Below are 26254 nucleotides of genomic sequence, written 5' to 3' on the forward strand. Positions count from 1 at the left end.
GTAAGTGATGGTACGTCCAGCTCGCTGCCCCCTCCCTATCTCCCCCTGACACCGGGCTGTGTTCTGTCGCCGCTGACTTACGTTATTGGACGCAGTTGATGGGAGATATATAACGCTGCCGACACCGCCACTGCCACTTCTGTTGCCTAAAGCTTGGCTCTTAACAGCGCTGCCAGGATGTGGAATACAAAAAGCCCCTAGTTACGGCTGCTAGGTGAAAAGATATACCTTAATTGTCCTGCCAGGGACAAACTGGGTTTGCTGCAGACTGGGAGTTACCGTCTCTTTACCTCCCCCCACCCCCGCACCCCTTCCTGTCGAATGTCATCCCCCTCCTCGCTGTTCCCTCCTCTCTGACCTGCTTTTAAACGAACACTTGTCATATGTACTAATAAACCCCAAAACAGACAGTGTCTATGGATTTAGATGTGAAAAATATATAAATACACGGTATATTCCAGGGGTGAAATAAGCAATAATGTATGCCTCAGCGTTAAAATGCTGAAGTTGGGAGCGGTGAAACTTTTCTTGCCGCCAAATATACAGTGAGACGTAATAAACCACATTGGTTCTCTGTCCACGTTTTTTGCCCGGGATTATGTCGGCACAAGGTATTTCAGTTCTCCGAACAGACAGGAGGAACTAATTGCCAACTTGTCCCACCCAAACTTCCTCCCCATACTGCCTTGTCAGCAGGACTACTAAGTGTTGTTGCCGTGGTGTGTCAATGCGGGAACATTTAAAGAACATTTGCTCATAGTTATGCTCCTCATGCGTCCCCTCACAACACTGCTCGTCTTCTCTCGCTCTACCGATTCGGTTGCTTGTTGTTTGTTTGGTTTTTCCATTCCCGTCCAGCGTCCAATTAATCGCAGGAGAGAGAATCAGGAACGATTTACGGCCCTCATGGGGCCCCGAGGAACGAGACGCAACTAATAGATAACTGCTACTCACTAAATTGCGGCTGTTAATATATACACTGCATTTTAAATTCGTCTGAGGCCTTTAACAGTGACGTCATTCAGTGTGGTCTTATATTGTGTCACATGTGGACTACATATCGTTAGCCTCATAGCATGATTCCCAAAGTCATATTTTAAGGTTAATCTTGTATTTAGCATCAAAAATACCTGGGTCAAATTGATGGCTTAGGCAAATAGTAATTATGGAATGTAAAAAGCACTTTGATTGGCTTAGGATATAGCCAATGAGCCCTATTGAATCAGCAGTGCCAGGAGAGTAGAGTCAGGTTAGATATCACAATTTGGCTAAAATATGACTCAGGCAATTATGCTATGAGGGGACGATATGTGTAAGCAGATCAAACAACATCTTTTTGGAGCCCGGTCATGAGAGTCTGTAGAGTCAAACGATCCAAGGAGGAGTACAACAAATGTCAAGCATTCTATCACAAAAGCAATAAGTTTGTGTTTGTTCAACAAAATTGTTTTGCAAATGCCGGCCAGCACAAAACACTATGAGAAAAAATTGATTTACTTAGATACATAATAAATACCTTGAACATCACACAAAAATATAACACAGTCATGAGAGAGTGGCTTCAAAGAGGGGCATGATTTCAGCGGGAGGAAGTCATGCTGGGCAGTGATGCCGATGTGTGTGTTGATGTTGTCAGCCGCCACGGACAACCGCAGAGGAGATAACCGCAGTAATTAGGAGTTAGGTTTTTAATGCTTTGTTTCTACATCATATACTGAGTGTATAAGTGTGACTAGACTCCATGTGCAATATCTGCAGAGGGCAGTTTGTTTGACATGTAATGCCTCATCACAACAATAAAGAACACACCGGAGTTCACGGGGTTCACAAGTAACATTACAATTCGGAACAGAGCTCAAGACGAAAAATTTAAAACAAATTGAGTGCCTTTCCTATTTTACGCGATGGGGAATCACTCCCGGTTATTTCCACTGTATTTCCACAATAGGAGGGTTCAGAGTTGATCGTCGAAGGACAGTATCATTCAGCCTCACTTCATTCCTTTCATTTCCCCCGCAATCACTCTTTTGATGCCGTCGCCCCGGCCGGCTCAGCGGAGCCCTCCGAGCGGTCGCTCAGATTCTGAATAGGACGTTGATTGTTGTCCATGTTTATTCACATCCTACGGGTCAGCAGTCGCACCTAATCTCACTTTCTCTCCCAGGGACAATTTAGGAGATATCATGAATAAAAATGATCTTAATATCACCGAGGTGAATGGACCCCAAAGTAACCCATAGCAACCATGAATAACATTAAAAGCTGATCAGAGCTCGTTTGGCCCCCCCTCAGTGATATATATCGCTCTGGGCCTGCGTACAAGAACACAGGGCTGGGCATGAGAGGCTATCAGTGGAATAAGGTTCTCCCTCTCTGGTGTACTGGAGACATCACCGGGGGCATTTGTATGTATATAACGATTTATTGTTTATTTTTTTCCTCTCTTTGTTTTTTTATCTAAATGGTAATTAGACTGCATTTATGTAGCGCTTTTCTAAACAGTAGCCATTCAAAGCGCTTTACAATACTGCCTAACATTCACCATTTCACTCACAATTTCACACACCGACTGTGGTGTCAGCCACGCAAGGCGACAGGCGACAGCCAGCTCGTCAGGAGCAGTCACAGTGAGGTGTCTTGGTCAGGGGAACCTCAACACCCATCTGGTTACCAGCCAACCTCTACCTCCTGAGCCACATGGCTCCCATCTAACCCCCATCACCTTGTAGGTAGGGGAGAGCCGGGTAGATTTGAAAACGACATTTGAAACACTCGAAAACCACGCAAGTCTTTCACGTCAAATTTCGTCACTACGTTCAGCACGCAAGACTGACCAACCCCGGGATTTTGTGTGATGACGTCATACCGTTCAAATGTTATCCCCGCGAACCTGTTTTTGAGTGTGGTAAGTAAAATCTTTCTCTGTCGTTTTTTTGTAATAAACAGTTGTGTTTTTTGTTTCATCCCATAATAATATGACAATTCAACAGATGCATTAGTACTTAAACCTTTCCTAAAGTGTGCAATGTCAGATTTTTGAAGTTTAGAGGCAAAACAGGTTTAAGTGCCAGTAGTCGCTGTCGGGACGATTGAAACACTTGTTTCAAACGTCCCACACGTCACCATTTTATTTAAAATAAATAGCAGGATGTTCTACTGTGTACCCCTAAACATGACTTAGGACAGGGAAATAAGTAAATTAAATGAAAATGTAGTCGTCTAACTGGTATAAAAGAAGAAAGGTGAGTTTTAATCGAAATGTGCATCTTGACAATTACGCACAGGACAAAAATATTTTTTGACCTATTTATATTATGAGAAATTATGTGAAATTTTAGAAATGACGAGTACACTAGTATGTCCGGTATGTTGTCCGGTATGTTGCATAAAAACAAGAGTAAGGTCAGTAGTTTCTGTATAAAATATGCTGTTTCATCCGTCCCGCATATGTGTTTCAAACGTCCCGACTAGGCGGGGCGTTTGAAACAAGTGTCAACTTACGTTCAAAGTTAAAAAACAGCGCGATCATCCAGCATATGTATTATATCACACTTGTAACTAAGATAATACACATGTGAGTTGTTGATCACATGAGGAAATAATTTGTATACGTAACGTCATCTTTGAAAAAGACAATCGACCCGGCTCTCCCCTACTAGGCTACTCTTCCTAATTAAGATGCTGGAATATGTGCCTGGGTTCGGGGGGGGGGGCAGGTATTCTTAGAAAAGGTGAACACCAGCAGAAAAACACAAACCGCACACAGAGAGGGCCCTGAGAGGAAGCCTGAACCCGGACTCACGTCCTGTTTTTAAATGGTGTAGGTTCATTCCGCCTCGAGTGATTCCCGGTAATAAGAGACATTTATTTAATTTGTTTCAGCCGAGGGTAACAGCATCAGTGGGCCGGGAAACCTTGCGCTTCCAGTACTGACGCCGCTGCAGAATATTAAAACTGTCATCTGTGCGGAATATTAACATTGTTCAGCGAGAGAGCAGTTCACGAGGGTGCCAGACAGCGTTGGCACATGTTGATTAAAAAACACATTGGAATAGCTCATTTTCTTTACTGTAATGGGCATGGAAACTCACACACATTCTTAGAGAGTGCCTCACAAACACAAACGCCTTCCATGCACTACGGCAACCTCGACCCCTGACATTCTCTGCAGTTATTGTTTCGAAACATCTAGCCTCACAAATCCCACCATCGCCTTCCAACTTCATAAAAGAGCCTCCCCCTCTATGAAGTCCCCTCTGACCTCCCCCTGGGGGTCGCAGTAAGCAGCTTTGGCATCCAAAAACAACAACCCTTGATCGGGCACGACTACAAAGTTGCGGTGCCATATTCCAGAATGCACCTCTGTGTGTTCCGACCCCAACCCGGACAGGGAGTGACCACTCGCTGCGACATAGATGGATCGGAGATCAGGGAGGTGGAGGTAAGGTCTACGAAAAATAAGAAAATTATTAAAAAACAAGAATGACGACAACAACAATGAGGAACAACCTTAAAACTTAAAACTTTTGTTTTACGTATATCCTCTTCACGGCGTGCATTCGGGATTGTCAGGTACGAAACTTACCGGGAAAGGTTGTGTGGAGGGTGGGTTTTGATGTTGAGGAAAACCAAAGAGGTAGTTTTAAATGAGTTGCATTAACCCCCGTTTTTTTGGCGAGGGGTGTTGCCGTCGAGAGCGCATTGTGCTCCAACTACTCGGGAAAGTCACGGTGCCTTTGGAAGTATCTGTGCAGTGCAGCGCGCCGCGTGGAACCAGTCATGCCGATTCGCCTCCCTTCAATATCCTTGACCTACATGGAGGGGAGAGAAGAAAAAAACGACCAGGGGAGCAGCGAATTAAAACATGGGAGAGAGAGGGAAAGGTAAAATTCTATCGTGGAAAAAAATAAACGGGAACCAAAAAAACCAACACAAGGGTCAGGTGATCAAATGTGTGTGTTACCCCTCCGACTCTGGGCTGTAAGAGAATGAGTGATTTTGTTTCATCACATTAACATAAAGAGCCATAAGGGGCACATTTCCTGGGACCTGCGCTACCTAATGCATCTCCCCGGGAGGAGACAGGTCACCACAGGGGGGGCTGGCCGCCTCGTACAAATTACAAATGCTGTGTTTCCATGGCTCGCCGCGGTTCAAATGGAGAGCGTTTTTATCATTATTCACAAAATGGAGTCCTACCACGTGCCCCGTGGTTGATTCCCGGTAATACAGTGTGAAATTAATCCGCGGGTCAAGTCCTATCCACCCCTGATATTCTTGTGATGTTTCAACTCTTTTCTTTTAAGTGTCCCACCACTGCGACGGAGTTCACCACCACGACGTCTGTCTGCAAGGGCAGCGCTCGATCGGGGCCTCGTTATCACCGTCGTACATCAAGGGTGACGACATGAAAGCGTTCGAGGAACAGAGGTCATGTTTGAACGATGTGAAGGTTCGGAGTCAGCTGTAATTGTTGCTGATACGTCTGTAGAGATACGTCGCAATAGACCTTAGTCCTCATCGTCAATCATCAAATGATTCCAGGAGGGTTTGTGGCTTTGTACAAGCACATCAGGTAGTATATAATATCACACAATGCATCAAAGTTATTAAATGTAGATCCACAATAACCAGACACAATGCAAAGGACAGAAACATTTACATTAACATTCAAGGCATTTAGCAGATCACTGTCAGTACAGAAAGGATGTTCATAGAAACCGGTGCAAAGCATTAAGAATTGTCAGGTTAACCCATTCTCTGTATACAACAATGATAGCTAGTATAAGACGCTACTCAAGGTTAAGCACTATTTTTAAGTGCAAGGACTTACAACATACAATAAGTGTGTACCTAAAGTGCACATTTGTGTGGCTGGGTATATTGTTTGAGCTTCTATACGCATTCTATATATTTTCCCAGTGTTGTCAGGGCTTCACCCAAAATGGAGACAAAGTAGAAACCGGGTTCAAAGAGTTGGGTGGAGTGGTCACTCTGCAGCAGCTATCTGTATCAATTATTTAGCAATTATCCGTATATAATTGCTTTTTGACACCTAGGATTACATTGTCTTTGTATTGCATTAGCCGGCTCAATTATACCCGGCTGTCGGATAAGCCTGTAGTTCATGTGGTTTGTCTTTCCATTTTCTTCTACTCCTACTCCCCATCGCCTCTCCCAAATCCACACATACACACAAACGCACACACACAAACAAACAGACGTCAACACACACACATGCACAGCCACACACATCACAAACACACACACAAAGACGTAAACACACACACACACAAAACCACACACACACACAAAGACCTAAACACACACACCCACACAAACAAACACACACACACACAAAGACGTAAACACACAGACACACACACGAGCGTGTGTGCGGGCGGTAACCTTTTCCTTTCACTTTAGATCTTTCACTAGAAGTTGGCCTGGTGCGAGTGCATGCAACGTTGGAGAAAAACAATTGATCTCCTGTTTGCTGCTTATCCACAGTCTCTTAAGCCTTTCATTAGGCCTAAACCCCCCTCACGGTAAACAAGTTGGCACTATTGGTTACTCACACGCGCTGCCCCTTTCCTTTGTTTCTGTGAGGGTCTGAAACACCTTCCCGGTGCTCTGTGCTGTGCTCTGTTCGCCCGGTCGCAGAGCCCCCCGTCTGGGTGTGTATGGATGTTCACAGGGACCCCGGGCACAACCAGGCTGTTTGTTATCTGTGACGCCTGGGGGTGGGGGAGCTGTAGAGGGCAGAGCGCCCGGTGATGGTGATAACCCAGAACACTCACAGGCTTTGCTGAGCAATGCGATTTCCCCAGAGGGTTGTGTGTGTGTGTCAATGTGTACTGTGGTGTGTGTGATTGTGTGTATCTGTATGGTGTGTGTGTGTGTGTGTGTATATTTGATGAAGCACATGCATAGGGGTTTGCTTGGGTGTATTTGGGTATGTGTGTCAATGTGTTGGATCATTTATTTACGGCTACTTGAGGCGATATAGTGCATCATGGCATTGTACAGAGAAGTAGGTGTTTGACCGACATTTTGTATTATTTGGTCTGGGAGCTGGCTTGCGTTTGCCTGGAAACCAGACGAATCAGGAATCTCATGTTTTATTTTATTTGTCTGCACCTGTGGAAACCGCCCCTTTCAACAACAAAATGGAAGGTTCTAGACTTTTAAGCATTAGCGAATGGGTAAAATAGCAAAATACAACGGTCTTCCACATTTGAAGATGCGGTTATGTAAACTGTGTTCAAGCTATGCTAGGGTTGCGTTCTTCTTGTTTCTTGTAATTCTATACTATGTAACACAAAGACATCACATTTTTGTGAACATGATTGTGTCACTAATTGCAAGTAGTAATTTGTGTCATTTGATAGTGTAGCCCAAGATTTTCCACAAAACAGCTAGCCTTTCTCGACAGTCCCTTACTGTAAATTGTTGATGCGACCAAAAGTGACGTCTCTCTCTCTCGTAGTTGGTTGCTACAGCAACCACACCAACAGGCCTAGGATCCTAACACCATCGTCAGCAGCTCGCTTGTGGACATAGACTCCGTTGCTCGTGGTTAGACAAGGGTCACCCTTGGTAACAGACCATTCCAAATTGAACCTTAACCCCATTTATTTGGTACCAATTCTATTTGATATTCATTGATGGACCAATGGAAAATTTACATACGGCCAATTGAGGGTTCAAATTGACCTCAGTGTGTGTGTGTGTGTGTGTGTGTGTGTGTGTGTGTTACTCCTTATTCAAGAGTTTTCTGTTTGTGTTCAACCTAGAGGTATTTTGCATATTGATTTCTCGACAGTGTGTTACAAAGAATTATACAAATTGATAAGCATTGCAGTCGCTCAAATAGTATGGTTTTAACTATAAAAACATGTCATTGCTCAGACCAGAGACACAACCCCACACAAACACACTCACACACACGCACACAGACACAAACACACACCAAGACCTTTCAGGCGGGTGTACATGGGAGAAAATAGGGAGGATGAAGGAACATATAGTAAGATTGCGAGAGAAAGTAATCTAAGTTAAATGTGGCCGTGAGTCGAGGTCACTCAGGAGGGTCAGCGCTTGAAATGTCAAGTGGTCCACATCGCAGAATGCTTTCCTGACTCCCTCCTCGTATCCTGCCCGCACATTCCCCCCCGGACCCCCGGCCCTATTTTCTCCGCTATTGGATTGGATTGAAGTTCAAAAGAAGCAATTTGGGAGTAACTAAAGAGGGAACAGCGCCTTAGCAGAGGTAAAAAAGAGCACAAGCGAGAGATGTGTGGCGCTGTGGCGAGCTCCGCCGCTACCTGTTGAATTACTGATTGCGCTGCCAATCTTTCAGTGGGCTTTGGTTAAAGCCGACATCAAATCCATTGATATGGCCGGCCCTTTCCCTCCCAGGCGCTGCAGGAACGAGGGGAGGCTGCAGGCTGCTGGTTGCTGCAGCGCTCCATAGATACCTCCCTTCCAAAGTGACACTGGACCTAGATTGCGTTTGACACAGAGTATCGAATGTCAGGCCCGCGTTGGCAGCGCCTGCGACAGTTAGAGACAATAAAAGCACGCTATAGGTCCCGGAAGGTCTTGTTTACCGAGAAAGGCGCCAAAGCTTTTTGCTGTTCTCTGCGGAAGCCTGGGATTCTGGCACCTGATGCGTGGCTGTCAATCCGTCTGCACCGGGGTCTTTGACCTGCACAACACTTTAGTGCGCCGAAGAAGCGAGAACAACACACAGATAAGAGCATCAATGGAAAAGAGAGAATAATGGCACACTTTTCCCTTCCCTATTTGAGTTACGTTTGGAAGGGCTGTTTGTCGCAGACAAGGCCCGTTTATTTCTATTGCCAATTCAAACTCAAAGCCATTCTTTGTGACGCACAAAGGAAGACGTCATATGTGAAAAACATTTAGGACAATCGTTAGAAGACAAAAAAAGAAGAGTAGAACGTTTAGAAGAAGGGAGAAATGTTAAATGGAGGTATCAGATGGTGAGGGAATAATTGTAGTGCAGACATCCATTTTTAATAAGGTTGCGGCCAACAGAAATATTTTGAGCCCTGATTCAAAGGCATTGAGGGTTGGGCCCGACCTAAAATGTTCTGGAAGTTTCTGCAAGAGTCCTATTATACAATATTCATTTTAGGGGTGGCTTCCAATCTTCAATGGATTCAAATCTTTGATAGAAAGACATTGAGTCTATGTCTTCTTTGATTGTCTAATCACCATGTCGGAGAAGTTGTGTGTGGCAGCTGGCCTTTGTGTGTGGCAGCGGGCCCTTCCACTGGGAGGAAGGGCGGGGGTGGTGAATGAGTGATACCGCAGCATCATTTGGCTTCTAGAAGGAAAAGCCCATAAGTTATACAATGTTTGTTTTGTGGGGGTGGGTGGGATTGAGAGTCTTCTGTGTGCAATTTGCTGCGTTGCGTCCTTATTGTTTGTGTGATAACCCCTTGGTGTAATGGCAGTGGCGCCATCCAATCACTTCCTTTCCTAAGTAGAGCACATTGTAGACCATCCAGAATAAGACACGATACCAGGAGGAAAAACCTCTGTTGTTTGTCTGCATTTCAAAACCAGTACAGATCTGGAGCAGTGTTGGAGAAATGCAACGGTGATGCGTTTGTTCTATATGCTGAAACGCATCGTTTTAAATTTGTATTCAAAATATTCTACAAGTCTCTTGATCGATGGGGTGTATCGTGATCGATGTGAACTTGGTGCGTAATCAGACAGAATAGAGCTCTAGGTCCCCACAGAGACCAGCCACTGTTTGGTTTCACAGATTTATTGTGTTGGTAATAGTTTATTTTATTAGCCTGTATTATAGTCTATAAGGCTAATGGTAGCCTATATTTTATGTTTAATTGAATGAAGCTCCACGCAGCTGTCGTCTTGTGGAGGGTGAATTTGCTCGTAGTGGTGGTCGGTCATTGAGCAGAGGCGTCGCACCTTCATCTCAAGGGTTTAAACCACACAAAAGAGATTACATAATTGATACGCATATAAAAAAATCATTAATGAATTGACATTATCGGTTGACGAGGGGTCTGACCTTGCGGAATTGGTTTGACTTTGCAGAATATTAGTTGAGGGCACTCATAATTCCATGTGTTCATTAATTGCCAGAAATGGAACTAGAGTTTTCACCTTCATAATATAAGAATGTTTGGGGATTCAGTATAAAACATTTTCTCAAAAAAGGCAAACCTATAAACTTGTGTATAAATATATATAAGCTAGTGTACTGAGTAATGAGCCATATCTTTAGTGGACTAGTCATAAATCATTGACCACACACTGGGTGAGCGGTAATGAATCACATCAAGGTAAATCAGAGGCCAGGGTAGAAAATGGAAAAAAGTACAGAGCATAATACAAAGATAACATACAACCCTTAGAACATGATTCCCTTCTTGTACCTTAAGTGTAAATTGAAACAGTGTTTACTTAAACTCAAATTTGAATATATTGGTATTTTGGTAACAATATTTTGGTATCGCTTGAATCAGTAATGAAGTTTGACTTTAACACGTTAACGTTCCCGTATTCTTGAGGTGATATTTACTGCATCAATATCTGCCTTTTGTCCTTTTTGCCCTCTTGTTTGGTCCCTATGAACAGCTGTGCTGCTACCATTCCGATAGCTAGCAGGAAATTGTTAATACGTATTTTGTAGTTGTATGTTTCAAACTCGTCGCACTCACACGTCTAAGGTCTTATTTTGGTGTCATATAATGTCCTCTACCGGAAGTTAATTAACATTTTCAGCAGAAATGCATTACAAATTATTCAAATATAATGAATTCTTAACATAACTATTATCTTTTTAACCTTAGCGATACCGATGACCTCACCCTAAATCAGTGAAAATGCATTCAAAGAGAGGTAAAAATGTAATGAATGGTAAACACAACTTTTATCTTTTTACCTTAGCCATACAGATGACCTCACCCTAAATCATTAAGAGTCCCAGATTTACAGAAGCAGATTGAGCCACGAAGCGGGAACCACCTGGGGGGGAAGCATTTAATCACAGCCACACATAAGCCGGTTAATCAGCGCATCCCTGAAAGCACTTTTGCATATCTCCATTTCAGAGCCGTGCATTTGTGGCCCCGAGTCTAACAGCCGCTTTTACTGTTTCGTTCGACGCAGGCATCAACTTTTCAACCTTGAAACCTTTGTGTCGCCTGCCCACGATCTGGCTTTGCATCAATTGACTTCAATTTCAATGCAGAACATGCATGTTGTTTTGAAATGTATGCGTGCAAATCATGCTGCTGTTGACATCGCAGACAGGCAGGGTATCCACACAAAAGTACTCAGGTTTAGTCACAGCATCTCAATCAACAACCGTGTCAAAGAGTATTCATCCATTTGCCAGAAAACCAATCCATTGAATCACTTTAGCGTGTTTGTTTTATATGTCAGTGCACTATACAGAACAAACATACCGAACATTTAATTGAACCCGTAGTCTACTGTGACACAAAAGTGACGGAAAAGTATAGCGAAAAAAGAATAGCGAAAAAAAAAAGCACATTGCTACATTGCCGTTAGCAATGTAGAAAATTGCCATTAGCAATGCAGAAACTAGAAGAAGCAATGGGATTGACATGCAGCACGCTATTCATATCAAAGGAGAGACTATTTTACACAACATTTTACGCAACATTATTTCTCATGATTTTTCATTTTGGTTCGCAGGTTGTAAATGTTGTTTCCCACCCAGAGCCTTACCATGACAGATGTTACCATAGCTGCTCTGTTTAGATCAAATTGATCTGATGCGGATGCATCTGTGTTTAGCACACGCAATATCGTGCAATCTATCCTGCAATCTCCGAGGCACAGGTGAGGGCCGACACCCATTACAGTGGAGCAGACGATAAATCCTCTGTTACATCTTCCACCCGTGCCTCACCTCTACAGCCCGCCAAGTGCCCCCGACAGCGTTTTGTCGGGATTCAAAGTACACCTATGCTGGTGCAGTGCTGCGCGGAGGGAGCGATACTACATTAAAAAAAACACGTCAACACACTCTCTCTGTCTTTATCTCAGAGCCGCCCTCCCCTTATCCTCTCCGTCTCTCTCTGCTGTCGCAGGCTCTGCTCGCTCTGTCGATAGCCCTGTATAAGGCTCAGCATGGACGAAATACCGCACAGAGAAGTTGTCATTACCGGCGCCCCACACCATCCATCCCGGGAAGATTCCTCACGATCGATCAAGGGTCCCTGGAAGAGTTGAAGCAGGCCGGGGGCCATCACGCTGTGTTGGTGCTTGAGGGGTGTGTGTGTGTGTGTGTGTGTTGGGGGGAGTGAGTTTGAGTGTATGTGTGATTGGGGGAGCATGAGTATGTGTGTGTTTGTATGTGTTGGGGGGAGTTGGTTTGTGTGATCGGGGTAGTGTGTGTACTTGGTTGGGGAGTGTGTGTGCGTCTGCCTTGGGGAGGAGTGTGTGCATTGCAGGGGAGTGTGTCTATGTGTTGGAGGAGTGTGTGTGGGTCTGTGTCGGGGAGGAGTATGTGTGTACGTGTTAGGGGTGTGTGTATGTCTGTGTGGGGAACGGGATGGGGGGGGTCTTTGAATGATAGTGTAAGCAACACTTCCTCCTGTACACACCGCAGCGGTCGGGCCACTTAAGGCCCTGCTCATTCATTATCGCTGGGTGGCGCATTCGTCATCGCGCCCGATGTTGTCTGCTGAACAGCTGTAGGCAGCACAACGATTCATTAGGACAGGCTGCTTCAAAACGAGTCAGTGAATATCGCTCGCACGATGCGATGGCTTCTTATTGTAGCCATCGGTGGGGTCACGGCCTCAGTGAGACATATCATCTGCTTCCGCCTGGGACTCGAACCCGCAGACTCGTTTCTTTCCGACAACATTTACATTTAGGGTATTTGGCAGAAGCTTTTTATCGAAAGCGTTTACATTTGTCAGAAGGAGAAACAATATATTGTATATCGCTGTCTGTACGGTAAAGATGTTCAGGTAAGTAAGTGCCAAGCAATAACAATTGTCACAGTCAAGCAGCATATTTAGATTATCTTTACGTCTCATTTTTTCGCCTACGCAACAGGAGCTCTATTAAGCACCTATAACAACAGCAGTGGTCTGCATTCAGTCAACGTCGTTCAGTCACACATTCGACACAAGGAACTACTTCAGCTAGATTCGGGAATACAGCGCAGCCACAGAGATCCACGATGCGATTCAGGAACCAACGCAGAGACACATTGCGGATCTTCCCAGAACAGCCGCCATTTATACTTCTACTTCACATTACCGTGAACACCAGGGGGCAGCATGGCATCTCTGACCCCTAACCCTTCGACCCCCTAACCCTAACCTTACCGAAACGGTTAATGCGGAAACGAATAAGCAAGATAGGGTAGCTATTTTTTTGGAATAAAAATCTTTTAAATTTACTGGTGATTATCTTTGTTGTTGTATGTCAAACGTCTGAAAAGTACAGTGCAGTTGTCGGTTTAGCCAGGTACATTCGTCACATAATTTTTGTCCCGAATGCCGATGAACAAATCATTTGTTGTTGGTCCCTGCTCGATACAACCGCGATTAGTCGATGCCAGTAAACTAATATTGTGACACAGCCATGTCGTTTGGGCTTTAATGGGCCTCAAGAAAAGCAGAGAGGACGGTGAGCCAATCATATAGCAGGACAAACACCCAAAGTGAAGTCGAATTCTACTGTTTCCCACATGATTGGGTTGTAGATGACCTATTTAAAATATGGCAAATTACACTTCTTTTCTCCAGCCTTTTCAACCCTGACTACCCCATCTGCTGGCTTTTCCATTGCACACTCATATTTTCTGCATAACTAAAGTATAAAATATCCCTGGAAAGATGAAGAACGATGAGGCAACCATTACGAAGAGGGTTACAAACGTCATTCCAAATCTAATTCAAGTCTCATCCTCACTCCATGAATCAAATTTCTTTTTTGTATTTATGTCGTTTGCTCCCCTCCGCCACCCCACTTGAAGAAAAAACATTGGTGGAGCCCCAAACCCCTGGTGGGTGGGGTGGGGGAATGTTGAACTAGATAAAAAGGATGAAATCAGATCACAATGGCCTTGATGTCCAACTTGGGGATTTAGTGGCGGGAATCAAGGGACAGGATGAAGGGGAACTGTGACAGCTTGCACCCTTCACGGCCAAATCCTGACCCTGTTGTCCTTCCAAGAGAGGGGGGAGCTGTCCAGCCGACTGAGCCTGTGTTGTGTCCTGGCTGGAACCCTCTGGTGTGTGTGTGTGCGGATGTGTCTGTCTCTCTCTATCTCTCTCTCACTCTAGAGTGAGAGAGAGAGAGAGCTCTCTCTCACTGTATCTCTCTCACACACTCTCTCTCTCCCTCTCTCTCTCCCTCCCTCTGTCTGTCTGTCTGTCTGTCTGTCTGTCTGTCTGTCTGTGTGTCTCTCTCCCACTTACTCTCTGTCTATGTCTCTCTCATTTCTCTAATTTATCTTAACATTCAAAGGGCATTATCGGAATGGACAACATGTATTTGCATTGCCAATCTAAAACAAGATAAAAAATAGGTTACAAAAAAATGAATTAAAATCGTTCTGTCTCTCTCTCAATCTCACTCTCTCTCTATCTCTCTGTCGCTCTCTCTCTCGTTAATTCATCTAATTTATCTCAAGATTCAAAGGGATTTTTTGGAATGGACAACATGCATTTCCATTGCCAGTGTAAAAGAAGATAAAAAATAGGTTACAAACAAATGAACTGAAATCTCTGTATCTGTCTCTCTCTCCTGCACTCGGTCTCTCTATTTTCTTTCTGTAGTGCTGTCATTTGGTTTGCTTGCTTTTGGTAAACAGGTGCACTTTAAATAAAACATTTCTTTTAAAGCCAGTTTGTTTTTGTCAAAGAAAGCTACAACAAACAAAATTGGAAGGAAACAAATCATATCCCCCAATCTGCTCACTGGGAAGCGGCTGGTCGTTGAGGTTTTCAAACAACCACTTCCTAGGTTTAGAGTCCAAACCTAACTGTACAGTAGAATAATTATTGTATGGATACATAATTATATATATAGATATATATTTATGTATATATATATAAAATTGTAAATATATATATATGTATATATATATATATATATATATATATATATATATATGGATAGAGAGAGAGAGAGAGAGAGAGACTGCCACAAAAAAGTTACAGAGATTAGGTTCGTAGTCTGGAGGCTGCTTAATGGATATAGAAATGTACGCCTCTATGGAATTCTATATAATTGAAAAGAGGCTTCAATCAGGTGAGCTGAAATAATAATTCATGCTCTAATTCATTCTAGCAATCTTTATTTTGGAATCCACTCACGGAGAAGTGCCGATGTACGGACAGTAAAAAAAAAAAATGCATTTCACTTACGTAGATTAAATATTAATATATGTTTTAAATAATATCCATACCGTATGGGTTATAAACAAAATTATCTTAAGCGGAAAAAATATATAGTTAGACTACTTTACCATGTCTCTGTAAATTGTTAAATAGGTTCTGTGTAATAAGCAATGCAACAGTATGTAATGAACGTGTGATAACGTTATGGAACAGCATTTAAATACACAGTGTGGGTAGGTTTAAGGGGTTAAGGTAAGGATAGCTGAAAAGACTGCAGTAGGTTCAGGCTTTGGGTCAGGCTGGGAAACACATACTGATCAAGGTTGTCAAATAAACTATAATGTTACCAGAAGGACAGTGTTAACCCATGTCACAGCCATGGCCTCTCTCTCTCTCTCTCTCTCTCTCTCTCTCTCTCTCTCTCTCTCTCTCTCTCTCTCTCTCTGATCCTCTCTGATGAAAGTGATGTCCCTTAATGTCCCTGGGTCATTTACATGAACAGCATACATTATAATCAGGTCCTAGGTTAAAAAGAAAATGTATATTATCAATATACATGTATGAAATACATAAATTCTCCACATGAGCTGTCGTTCCGAATAAGCAATGGCAACTATCTCTTTGAGAGGGGTGACCTTCCAGAGACTACTGCTGATTTAACCATACACTCCACTCTTGGCGCAAGGTCATGTCAGCCATGTTGTCCATGACAATGTGGCCATTTTCCTGAGAATGTATATACGTCTACATGCAACAAGTGTTTGATCTGTGTGTGTGTGGGTGTGTGTGTGTGTATGTGTGTGTGTTTGTGTGTCTTTCCTCTGCGTATTTACCGTGGTTCGCTGTTCATCTTGTTGACGCCAGAGTTCTATGCTATGGAAAGCATTTGCAGTCTCCTTTCCCCTGAATATCAGCACCTGGGCACCTCATCCTACCCTGATACCGTCTCCAGCAGGCCTCTAACGGGCTCCTTGGGATGATGTCATCCTGATGACATCACTTTCTCGCTGCCTACTCTTTATCGTCAAATCAAAAGATTCATGTGTGTTTTATCGGCCGTCCGCGACATAGTGCAGTGGTGTTATGTTTTCGTCCCCATGCTTCCCTTCCACAAATAAAGGAAAAATTTAAGGATGGATGAAGTTGATGAGACCAGAGAGCTAGGGAGTGTGAGTTGAGACTGTGTTTGGCACGTCTGGCCGCTCACTGCGGTGATCTATGTTTGGTGTTCCATCATGTGGGCACGACAAAACACAGCTAAGACGCATATTCCCCCCATTATGCCACTTACGCAAAAATATACAGTCAGTATCGCGGTCTTCTCACACCATTTCCCACACTCCCTGCTCCTCTCGTTGCTCATTCAAATCTTCCCCACCGACACTAAAGCCGGCAGAGTGATGGGCCCATCAAGATACCAATTCACCCGTCGGTTGACAGGAACTTCACATATCATTGCTTCATTTCGTCACTCAGTGCCGCTGTTGCCAATCACCAGCCATCAAATGATTTCTCGGCCAACTAGGGAGACGACAGCTGGTAACCGGAAGGTTGCTAGTTCGATCCCTGGCTCCTCCTAGCTGAGTGTCGAGGTGTCCCTGAGCGAGACACCTCACCCTGACTGCTTCTGACATGCTGGTTGTCGCCTTCCGTGGCTGAATTTACTGATTGTCAAGCACTTTCAGTGGCCACTGATTAGGAAAGCGCTACATAAATGCAGTCAATTTACCAAAAAGTCAAATTTCTTCATATCCTATTGGTCCTCACTCATAGAAGTCTGTGCGGGGAATTGTGAGCGCCGAGAATGTATTTTAGAAGCCAGGCGGTGTCTACACAGACATAGCCTTTAACCGTTAATACAGTTTTTTTCAATTGCTTGAACACATTTTGCAAAACTTGGCTCACTGTTTCAAAACTCAACACACAAGCAAATAAGACACAACACTGAGAAATATACCATTCACATCTATGTCAAATTGAAACTCTTCTATCGAAACCTAACAATCCTTTGTCAAAATGTCATTCTGATGACAAAATGATACACACTTGTATCATATGAATACACTTTCAGATCAGCAGCAACATACTAGTCTACTTTATATAAAACACTGCAGTCTTCCATATTCACTGTTTTTATTCAGTTCCACAGAGGGCACGTTTTCGCAACAACCAAAAAATCTAATACTGAATACTGTACATTGCAATACAGTACTTTACAGTTCAATAAATTCAGTTAAAGCTAAAATATAACAAATATTTACCAAAAATACACAACTGTACTGTACATAAACACAGAAAAACACGGCAATTGTGTGTGGGTGGGCTTATGGATCCTCGAATTGTGTGCCGAATCCATCCATGGATTGACCATACCTCAATGTCTCCGCAGGCCTGTTCCATTGCCTGCAGAAGAGGCATGCGGGCATGTGGTTGGCGGTCATATACACTACATGAGCTCAAGCCGAAAAAAAACCTTCTATAGGGTGTAGAAATGGCGAGTATACGACTTCAAATTGTTTATGGTTGGTGTACCAGTTCCGGACCAAAACAGCCCGATGGAAATGAACATTATCCCAGACAACAACAAACCTGGGCTGCTCTGATCTGTCCTGTTCAGCTGCATCATGAAGTGCATCTAGAAGTGTGATGATATGTTGGGAATTGTAGGGACCTATTTTTGCATAATGGTGCAGTTACCCTCAAAGGCTTATGGCGGCACACAATGATATATTTCCCCCGCGCTGCCCCGGGACGTGCACAATTGCCCTTTGGCCTTTTTGTAGCTGGCTGATAGGTGTTCAGTTTTCTAAGTAAGTGTTTTGAGGTGTGTATTTAAGTATTTTCAATTACCCAATGTGTTTAGTATTTTGAATAGATGTGTTCTCCCAATGATATACTGAGATGTCATTTTTGAACTAAGTGTCTTATGTTTGAAATAGTGTGTAGTGTGCAGGAGCAAGTGTGTTGCAGAATAGCAACTAAAGTGCAAAGCAGCGCTTTTGTTCAAGGAATTGTTACATGTGTTTAAGGTATAGTAACAAAAACTTCAAGTTGTGTTACTTTGGTCCAAGCATGTGTCTATAGTGTTCAAGCAATTGAAAAAAATGTAATAATTCATTGTGTGATAGACAGACACGTGTTATTGTTGCTTGCAAATTGCGAAATGTCATTCTGGTTGTCTTTGTACATTTTATTTTAATTAAATGATTTCAACCGATTATTGTGTTCATTATAAATTTTGAGATTGGAGATCTCAAAATTGCCATTGTTTTTATCAGGCATGTGTGTCTGTGTGTGTGTGTGTGTTTTTGTGCGATTTTGTGTATGTGTGTGTTTGTGTGCGTGTGTGTGTTAAGTAAAGCCAGTTATAAAGTGCATTATTATGGGTGCTGTGGGTCCATTTCCCCCTGTTGCAGCCGTCCTACAACATACACAATAGTTAATATGTATGGCGGCAGCAGCTAATGTATTTATCACTGTTTACATATGTGTGAATATCCATATAGATCAAAGGGTAACCTCTTGCTCTGGTTGACGTTTCCTCTTCCTCTCCATATCAAGGGAGACCCCCCCTCCCAGCCAGAAGGAGATGGGATAAGTGAGTTGCCCGGGCGTGCCATACTGGGAGTTGAATGTGAGACAAGGCAATTGGATTCCATATTGAATTGGGAATAGGGGACAATGGAGAATCCTCTGTGAACTCGCCACTCATTTTTCTATTTGGAATTCCTCTTTAGAAAAGAGGGGATCGCTATCTATCTCTCTCTCTCTCTCTCTCTCTCTCTCTCTCTCTCTCTGTCAGTCTTGTCAGGTAAAAAAAACACAACAAAATCTTCATAAGCCCCGACCTGTCAATCTTCCTGATACTGACACAGGAGTGTTCTTATTTACCCCTGAATAAATTGGAATCATATTTGCCAGTCAAAATGGGGAAATTCAACGAAAGCTTCCAAAATAAAAAAAAAAGATGGAAATCGAGTCAAGCTGCCTGGCCCGTCCCTGCGCCTCTTTCCATTACCGTACTTTATTGAAAAGAGTGTGATGAAAAACAAACCCACACACGCTATCCACCTTCCTCCACCTGCACTTTGTCGGAAGTAATGACCTCTCCCAAACCCTCGCTGACCTTATTAATCGAAGAGTTTGACCTTTCCCCATCGCTGGCGCCTGGCACCCGCAGGACAAGGGCATGTAACATGCTGTAGAACACGCCGCCTGACAAGAGCTGAGACAGACGGGCCGGGAGATGCTAGCATGTCAGAGGGGGGCGTGGGGCGGGCCGGATGACAGAGATGAGGTCAGCGATGAGAAGGTGAGACGCCGGAGAGTGGAGGCAACGCACGCAGTCATGCCGTGTCCGGCGTGTGGACGCTCCCCCCCATCTCCTTCCTCCTCCTCCTCCTCCTCCTCTCCCTGCTCTTCCTCACCCAGCACTCCCCCCAGAAGGCTGTGGCTGCCAGCGGCCACGTTCATCATCCTGACTCCAGCAGCTGAGCAACATCTGTTCATTAGACTTGACAGATGAACGAGAGACCGATGGAGAGAGAGAGAGAAAAAAGAGAAGAAAACAGGGATGGAGGCGGAGGAGGTAGGGAGGAGCGAGGTGGACCTTCGCTGGCTCTCCAAAGGCATCCGTCTCCCCCACCCACCCACCCACCCACCACCACCACAACCACCACCTCCACCAGCACCAGCGACATGCGGTGGTGCAACGGTGGGTATGCGTTGGCGCCGTATCGCCACAGTGTTCACCCTGTAAACGTGTGATATGAGCAGCCGGCAGGTAGCCGGGGGGTTGGGCGGCGGCAGTAATCGAGGCGCCGGGCTCATCCGTCACGCGCCCATGACACCCGTAGCGCCGCGCCGAAGGTCCCCTGGACTATAACCTGTTTTCCTGCGTTTATTCCCCGCCTCGGAAACGGCGTTGGAGGAACCGGCCGCACAGCATTGACACGGCAAAGACACCGATAAATAATGCAACACACATTACTGGCACCCCCTCTTCCTCTTCCTGCTACACCGCCCCCACCTCCTCCTCCTGCAACTCGGATGTGAGGGGAAGAGTGAGGCGAGGAGTGCGACCTCCCTGCTCCCCGAGGGACGGAGTGGGAGGGGGATGGTGGGGGATGGGGGAAACACCATGCAGAGATTTGCCCGGCACACAGCCCTGGCCGGCACCGCTGGCGCCCTGGACATCAATATTTAGATTGAATTTACATGTACTTTCCTTTGAAAAGATACACCCTATCGCACACCCACAACACACTTAAATATATATATTTATTTTTCAAAGGGCCGAGTTCCCACTCTGGACATGGGAAGCCATCTATATACCTGCTCACCTCTCCCCTCTTCCCTTAAGGGAGCACGGCTGTGAAGCAGTGTCTTCGGGAGAGTGGCAGATAGGGAAAGCCTGAATGGAATGGATTTGATTTTATCACCCTGGGAGACGGGCCATCTCATGCAGACCTTTGACAAACACTGCAGTCCAGGGAAAGAGGATGAAAAAAAAAAAAGGTCAGGGAATGAAGGGGCGAGGCAGAAAAGAGAATTAAGTCATCACATGCTATCTGAAGTTCAAACACATCACCCTTGTGTCCACTCGGCTGACCGCCCTTATCGCCAACACTACAGCAACAACACAGGTGGCTCTTCAGCTCACTAGCATGCGTCTGGTGGGCAGTTGGAGGCTCGGGCCAGGCTTTCGAGGTGTCTTGTTTTTCAGGGACTCATATTATGTATTGTTGGTCGATAGCAGACCGTTTCAGGAGATTGCAAGATAATACAGAGATTGTTTTCGCAATCAAATATAATTTGAGGGTACAAAAGAAACATGTTCTTTTCTTTTTAACACACACACCGGGTTTTCTCACAGTTTATTGTTGTTGTGTTTTGGGCCCAGTAAAAGCATGCACAAATGAAATGTAAAATGAGGGAAGCCACGTTTTGATAGAAATTGCATATTTGCAATAATCAGCTGAACAACAAGGAGTTTGTTAATGCGTATGATTGTGTCCCTTCTAATTTAAATGTATCTTAGAAACCACTTAGCTTACCAAATGTAGTCATATGCCTGATAAAAAACTAGCGTGATACATATTCCATAAAGTTATGTTGAGGACATGAAGGTTTTACCCTGGATTTAGAATAAATCTGGTTCGGAACATCTTCTGAAAGTTTAATCCAAATGAGTTGTACATAATTATGGTTTCTTTTTTTACTTGGACACTCTTGACAGCTCCTGACCTGGGGGTCACAGCACGTTCATACAGCAGAGGTCTGCTTAATATTTTGGCAGTTTGAGTGATTTCTGAAAAGCTTACGTAATTTCAAACCATATGTTGACAAAGTGGAAGCTAATGCGGCTATCTGTGAAGCTTACTTGTACTATCTTCCTTTGAGGCAGCATAATTCTGTCTAAGATGCAGCGGCCTGAAAGCCTTTCTTAAAGGACAAAGCCTATATTTATTTTATAGTCTAATCAAATACTAATTAAAGGTATAATATGTACATAACGGCGTTTAAATATCTAAAACTGACTGGACTTATGTTATATATATTGTTGAATTGTGTACTTACATTAATTAATTAGAAATCCGTTGTTTTATTCACGTAGTACAATGCCCTTTAACCCCTAACTTCCGGGGAAATACACCTAAACAGTAATCCAGTAGAGAAGTCATTTATTGATATGACATTTCAATATCAACCTAGTTTACAACAATGTGCTACTTTGCCAAGTGGCTCATGCACACACAGACACACACGCTATGTGTTTGATTGTTTATTATATCAGACATAATGGGCAATCTATTACACCAGAAAAGCCTTTCATATATTTCAATTATGACCTTGTTTCTCATTTCTCTTGATGTCTCGAGACTCCATCCTTGCTTAATATTCCTTTCAGTATACTATATGCTTTACACACTATGACATGGCATCAGTATCTCCAACAAACTGTTGGAGATACACCCCCCCCCCCCCCCCCCCCCCCCAGAAAGCCCCAAGGCCTTCTACGGTGTATTTTACCAAGAAAAATAAACACGTAAATGCAGAGGGACAGATAGAGGTAGGGTGCATTACCGTATATTACCCTAGGAGGCGCTGTTGTCCTTACTTGGAATTACAGAAAACGCCCATCAAGGGAAGGGATATGCTGAGAAAAGCAGGCTGACCGAATACCAGGAAAAAAGATAGAAAAAGACCACAGAACATGTGACCCTTTGCTACACTGATAACTGCCTGCTTTTATTGATACCAGGTCTGAGAGTATAAAGGATAAAGCATACACTTTTAAAACCACCCGCATTCGATTTAATGGAGTGGCTTGTAAAGCAACATATTTTTTATGTGATAGAAAAACGTTGCATTCTAGGAATATAAATACAAAAATAGTAAACATGAAAATTTAAATATTTAAAACATTTAAAAATCTGAAAACTAAGGTCAAATTTAAATAATGTAAGCAAGTAGCGCTACTAGTAGAATGTAGAGCCTTCTAACACAATATTTGGAAAAGGAGAAGACTTCTTCCAGGGTATTGGAGATGGGAGGCTTGGGGGAGCTGGCGAGTTTGGTGAGTTGGGAGAAGTGGAGAACAATGAGAGAGGTGGGAGATGTGGTAGAGTTGGAGAGAGTTGTAAAGCCGGAGAATTGGGAGAGATAGAGAGCTGGAGACCTTTTGTTCCTCTTAGTACTGGATTCTCAAAAGATCACGTCTCCGAATTAATCGCTAATGAAAAAAACTGTTAAGTTTTGTTTTTCAACCGTCTTTGATACCCAGAAAACGATCAAAACAAATTATTCAAATGAACGGCTTTCAAATAAAAATATGACTTATAAACTCACAAAATTAAACAGCTAACCTGATACCACGCTTTTGTTGATTCCATCGCCGTTCCCTCGTCAGAATCAAATCTCAGAATCAACACGATGGAATCATGTCGAAGCACCAATTCCCTCTCTCCATCCCCATCCCTAGGTGGGACACATGGCAGTCCCACCCCCCTCTGGCTCCTCCCTCCATCCCCATCCCTAGGTGGGACACATGGCAGTCCCACCCCCCTCTGGCTCCTCCCTCCATCCCCATCCCTAGGTGGGACACATGGCAGTCCCACCCCCCTCTGGCTCCTCCCTCCATCCCCATCCCTAGGTGGGACACATGGCAGTCCCACCCCCCTCTGGCTCCTCCCTCCATCCCCATCCCTAGGTGGGACACATGGCAGTCCCACCCCCCTCTGGCTCCTCCCTCCATCCCCAGCCCTAGGTGGGACACATGGCGGCCCCGCCCCTCTCCGGCTCCTCCCTCCATCCCCATCCCTAGGTGGGACACATGGCGGCCCCGCCCCTCTCCGGCTCCTCTCTCCACCACCTTGTTTGTGCGAGCGGCTGGTGGATGGCGGCCGTGGCAGAGTGACAGGCCTCGCTTGTCAGTGCTCGGCGAGCGTTCGCGACAGCCTCCGCGCCGCCTCTCTGTTTTGGAGAGGGGCCACTACCTTGTCAGCCGTGCATGGAGTGATCCTAACGGAGGACTCAACACTTAGCTACGTGCGGACGACGGGGGGAACAGGCAGGTTTGGTAAGGCCCCAAAAAGAGAGAGAGGGGGTGGTGGTGCGCTCTTTCTGCCGGGGCTGAATGCCAGCTGGAACGCGGTGGTGGAACCGTAAGCGGGCCCGCATCCATTTGGTATTAGCTTGTCTCTGCCGCTTCTTTCGACCGGAGAAGAGCCTCCTCGCAACAGCTGGCTGGTAAGGTGAGACATTTTTTTGGACGCCAATAACGCTGGCTAATTGCAGGTTGGATTGCGCACAGTGGCAGGCAAGGTAATTAGTGGTGTTAGTACGACGGGACAATTGCAACCTGTTATGGCTGGGAATCATCAGTGCCTCGCCATTAATAAGCAAAAACAAAAAGGCTCAGAATCAGCCCCAGGCACAGGGTGTGGGATATTTTCCAAGGTCCAATCAAAACATTGGTGTGATTCTGTCAACTTCACTTATTTATATCAACAAGGGGATGATTGAGTTTATGAGAGAGACAGGTGAGAGGTTTAAAATACCTAGCAGACACTGCTTTAGTATAGCATGCTTTTTCCCAGAGTAATCATCTCACTGTCTTTAGGTCACTGAATGCACTCAACTCTCCTTCTATTGTTGGGGTCAAGTGACACACTTGTAATAATTGATTGACATAATTGCTTCGGCTTTACATTTAATGACTTTTCCTAAATGAATGGGAACAACTGGGTAAACGGTAAAATCAATGTTCAATGTTCTGTAATCATTATGCTCACATCTGTATACTTTGTTTTGATTTGACCCGAGGTGGGGTAAGCTGTATGAACATAGCCGAGGCTTTGACCCGAGGCTCTGCGTGCCCCTCTAATGCCCTCTCTTCATTTAGAATGACCTCCAAGTGGAGCTGTTCTGCCCATGAGGTTTAGTCCCAGCTCTTTATACCATGAGAGTAACGTTGAGGAGCATGAGTCTGAGACAAAGGATGACGTTGAGGAGGTTATGAGGCGTCCTCCTCTGATTAGAATCAGACCCTTCGCTTTGAACCTCTTGTTGTCTCTCAACCATCTATCTACACGTTATCTCCCACAAATGTAAATTAATTTCCAATTCTAGCCCAATCAACAAGATTTGATCATATTTTACCATAGTGGCATAATAGGTATTCTGTGCATAGAATGGTGCTGGAGTCTGTTTTATTTAAAAGGCTTTTTAGGTAGTCACCAAGGAAACGTAATGTACCTGACACATCAACTCGGGTAGCGATTTGATTATATTTTCTTTGGTGATTTAAGAGTGAGGTTTGGGTCAAATTGTCCCGAAAGATTAAAGATGTTAGTACATTAAGGATCAGGTACTACATAAGAGGATAAGGATCCTACCTTGTAAATACACCCTTGGATCTGGATTCAAACCAAATAAAAGAAAATGGATTACGATTTGTCTGCCTTTGGTAAGCGTTGATCAAACAGCTTTTTATTCTGCTGTCCTCAGCAATGTATTGGTTATGCAATGAAATATGTGTTAGATCCACAGATATATGTATATTTTAAAGGATCAGGCTGTTTACTAAGACCCCAGGTTAATTAATGAAAGCGTCTGTCAAGATGTAAATCAACCGTGATTTAATTTTGGTTTATTTCATTTTATAGGGTTCAACATCGTCTTTCTCTCTGCCATCGATGACTCGTTGAAACTTAAGAATGTCTTTGACCTGCTTCCGTCCCAACCGTCCCGTCTGCACAGGACTCCAAAACTCTCCTTAAAAAAAACAAGATATGGAATAACGAACGTTAAAACATACACAGTGAAACTTAATCGTGTATATTTTGGAAAATTCCTCAGGCCAGGACAGCCATGATGTGCCAAGGTCTGAACGCTTTACACTGTATTCTGGCCAATCTAGAACGCCGATTTAAATGGCGACAATTATTATTGGCAGGCATCCAGTCAGCCTTGGTCCTGTACTTTCTGAACTCTTCCTTTATCTGAGTAGTGTACGTCAATTCACACAGTGCCAGGTTTACCACCAGATCAAGAGCAGGAAGTAGAGGAGAACAAGAACAACTAAAACGACAAGCAGGGGAAATCTGTAGTTTGATTTTAGCAAAGAATTTAACAAACAACATCCAATACGGGTATCAGAAACCCACATTCGATCACTCCTTCAGAAATCCCTCCATCCAGCCTCCCTTTCGCCGCTGAACCTGAAACAGGAAGTGATGACATTACGTCGGCCCCGCCCTGTCTCTTGCCACTACATGCAAAATCAAAGCATCCACTGCCAGGGGAGTTCTCTCTTTGGTCAGATTAGGAAACCCGGGAACAAGCTAACTTCT

The sequence above is a fragment of the Pollachius pollachius genome (genome assembly GCF_949987615.1).
Source record: "Pollachius pollachius genome assembly, chromosome: 9".
Taxonomy (NCBI): Eukaryota; Metazoa; Chordata; class Actinopteri; order Gadiformes; family Gadidae; genus Pollachius; species Pollachius pollachius.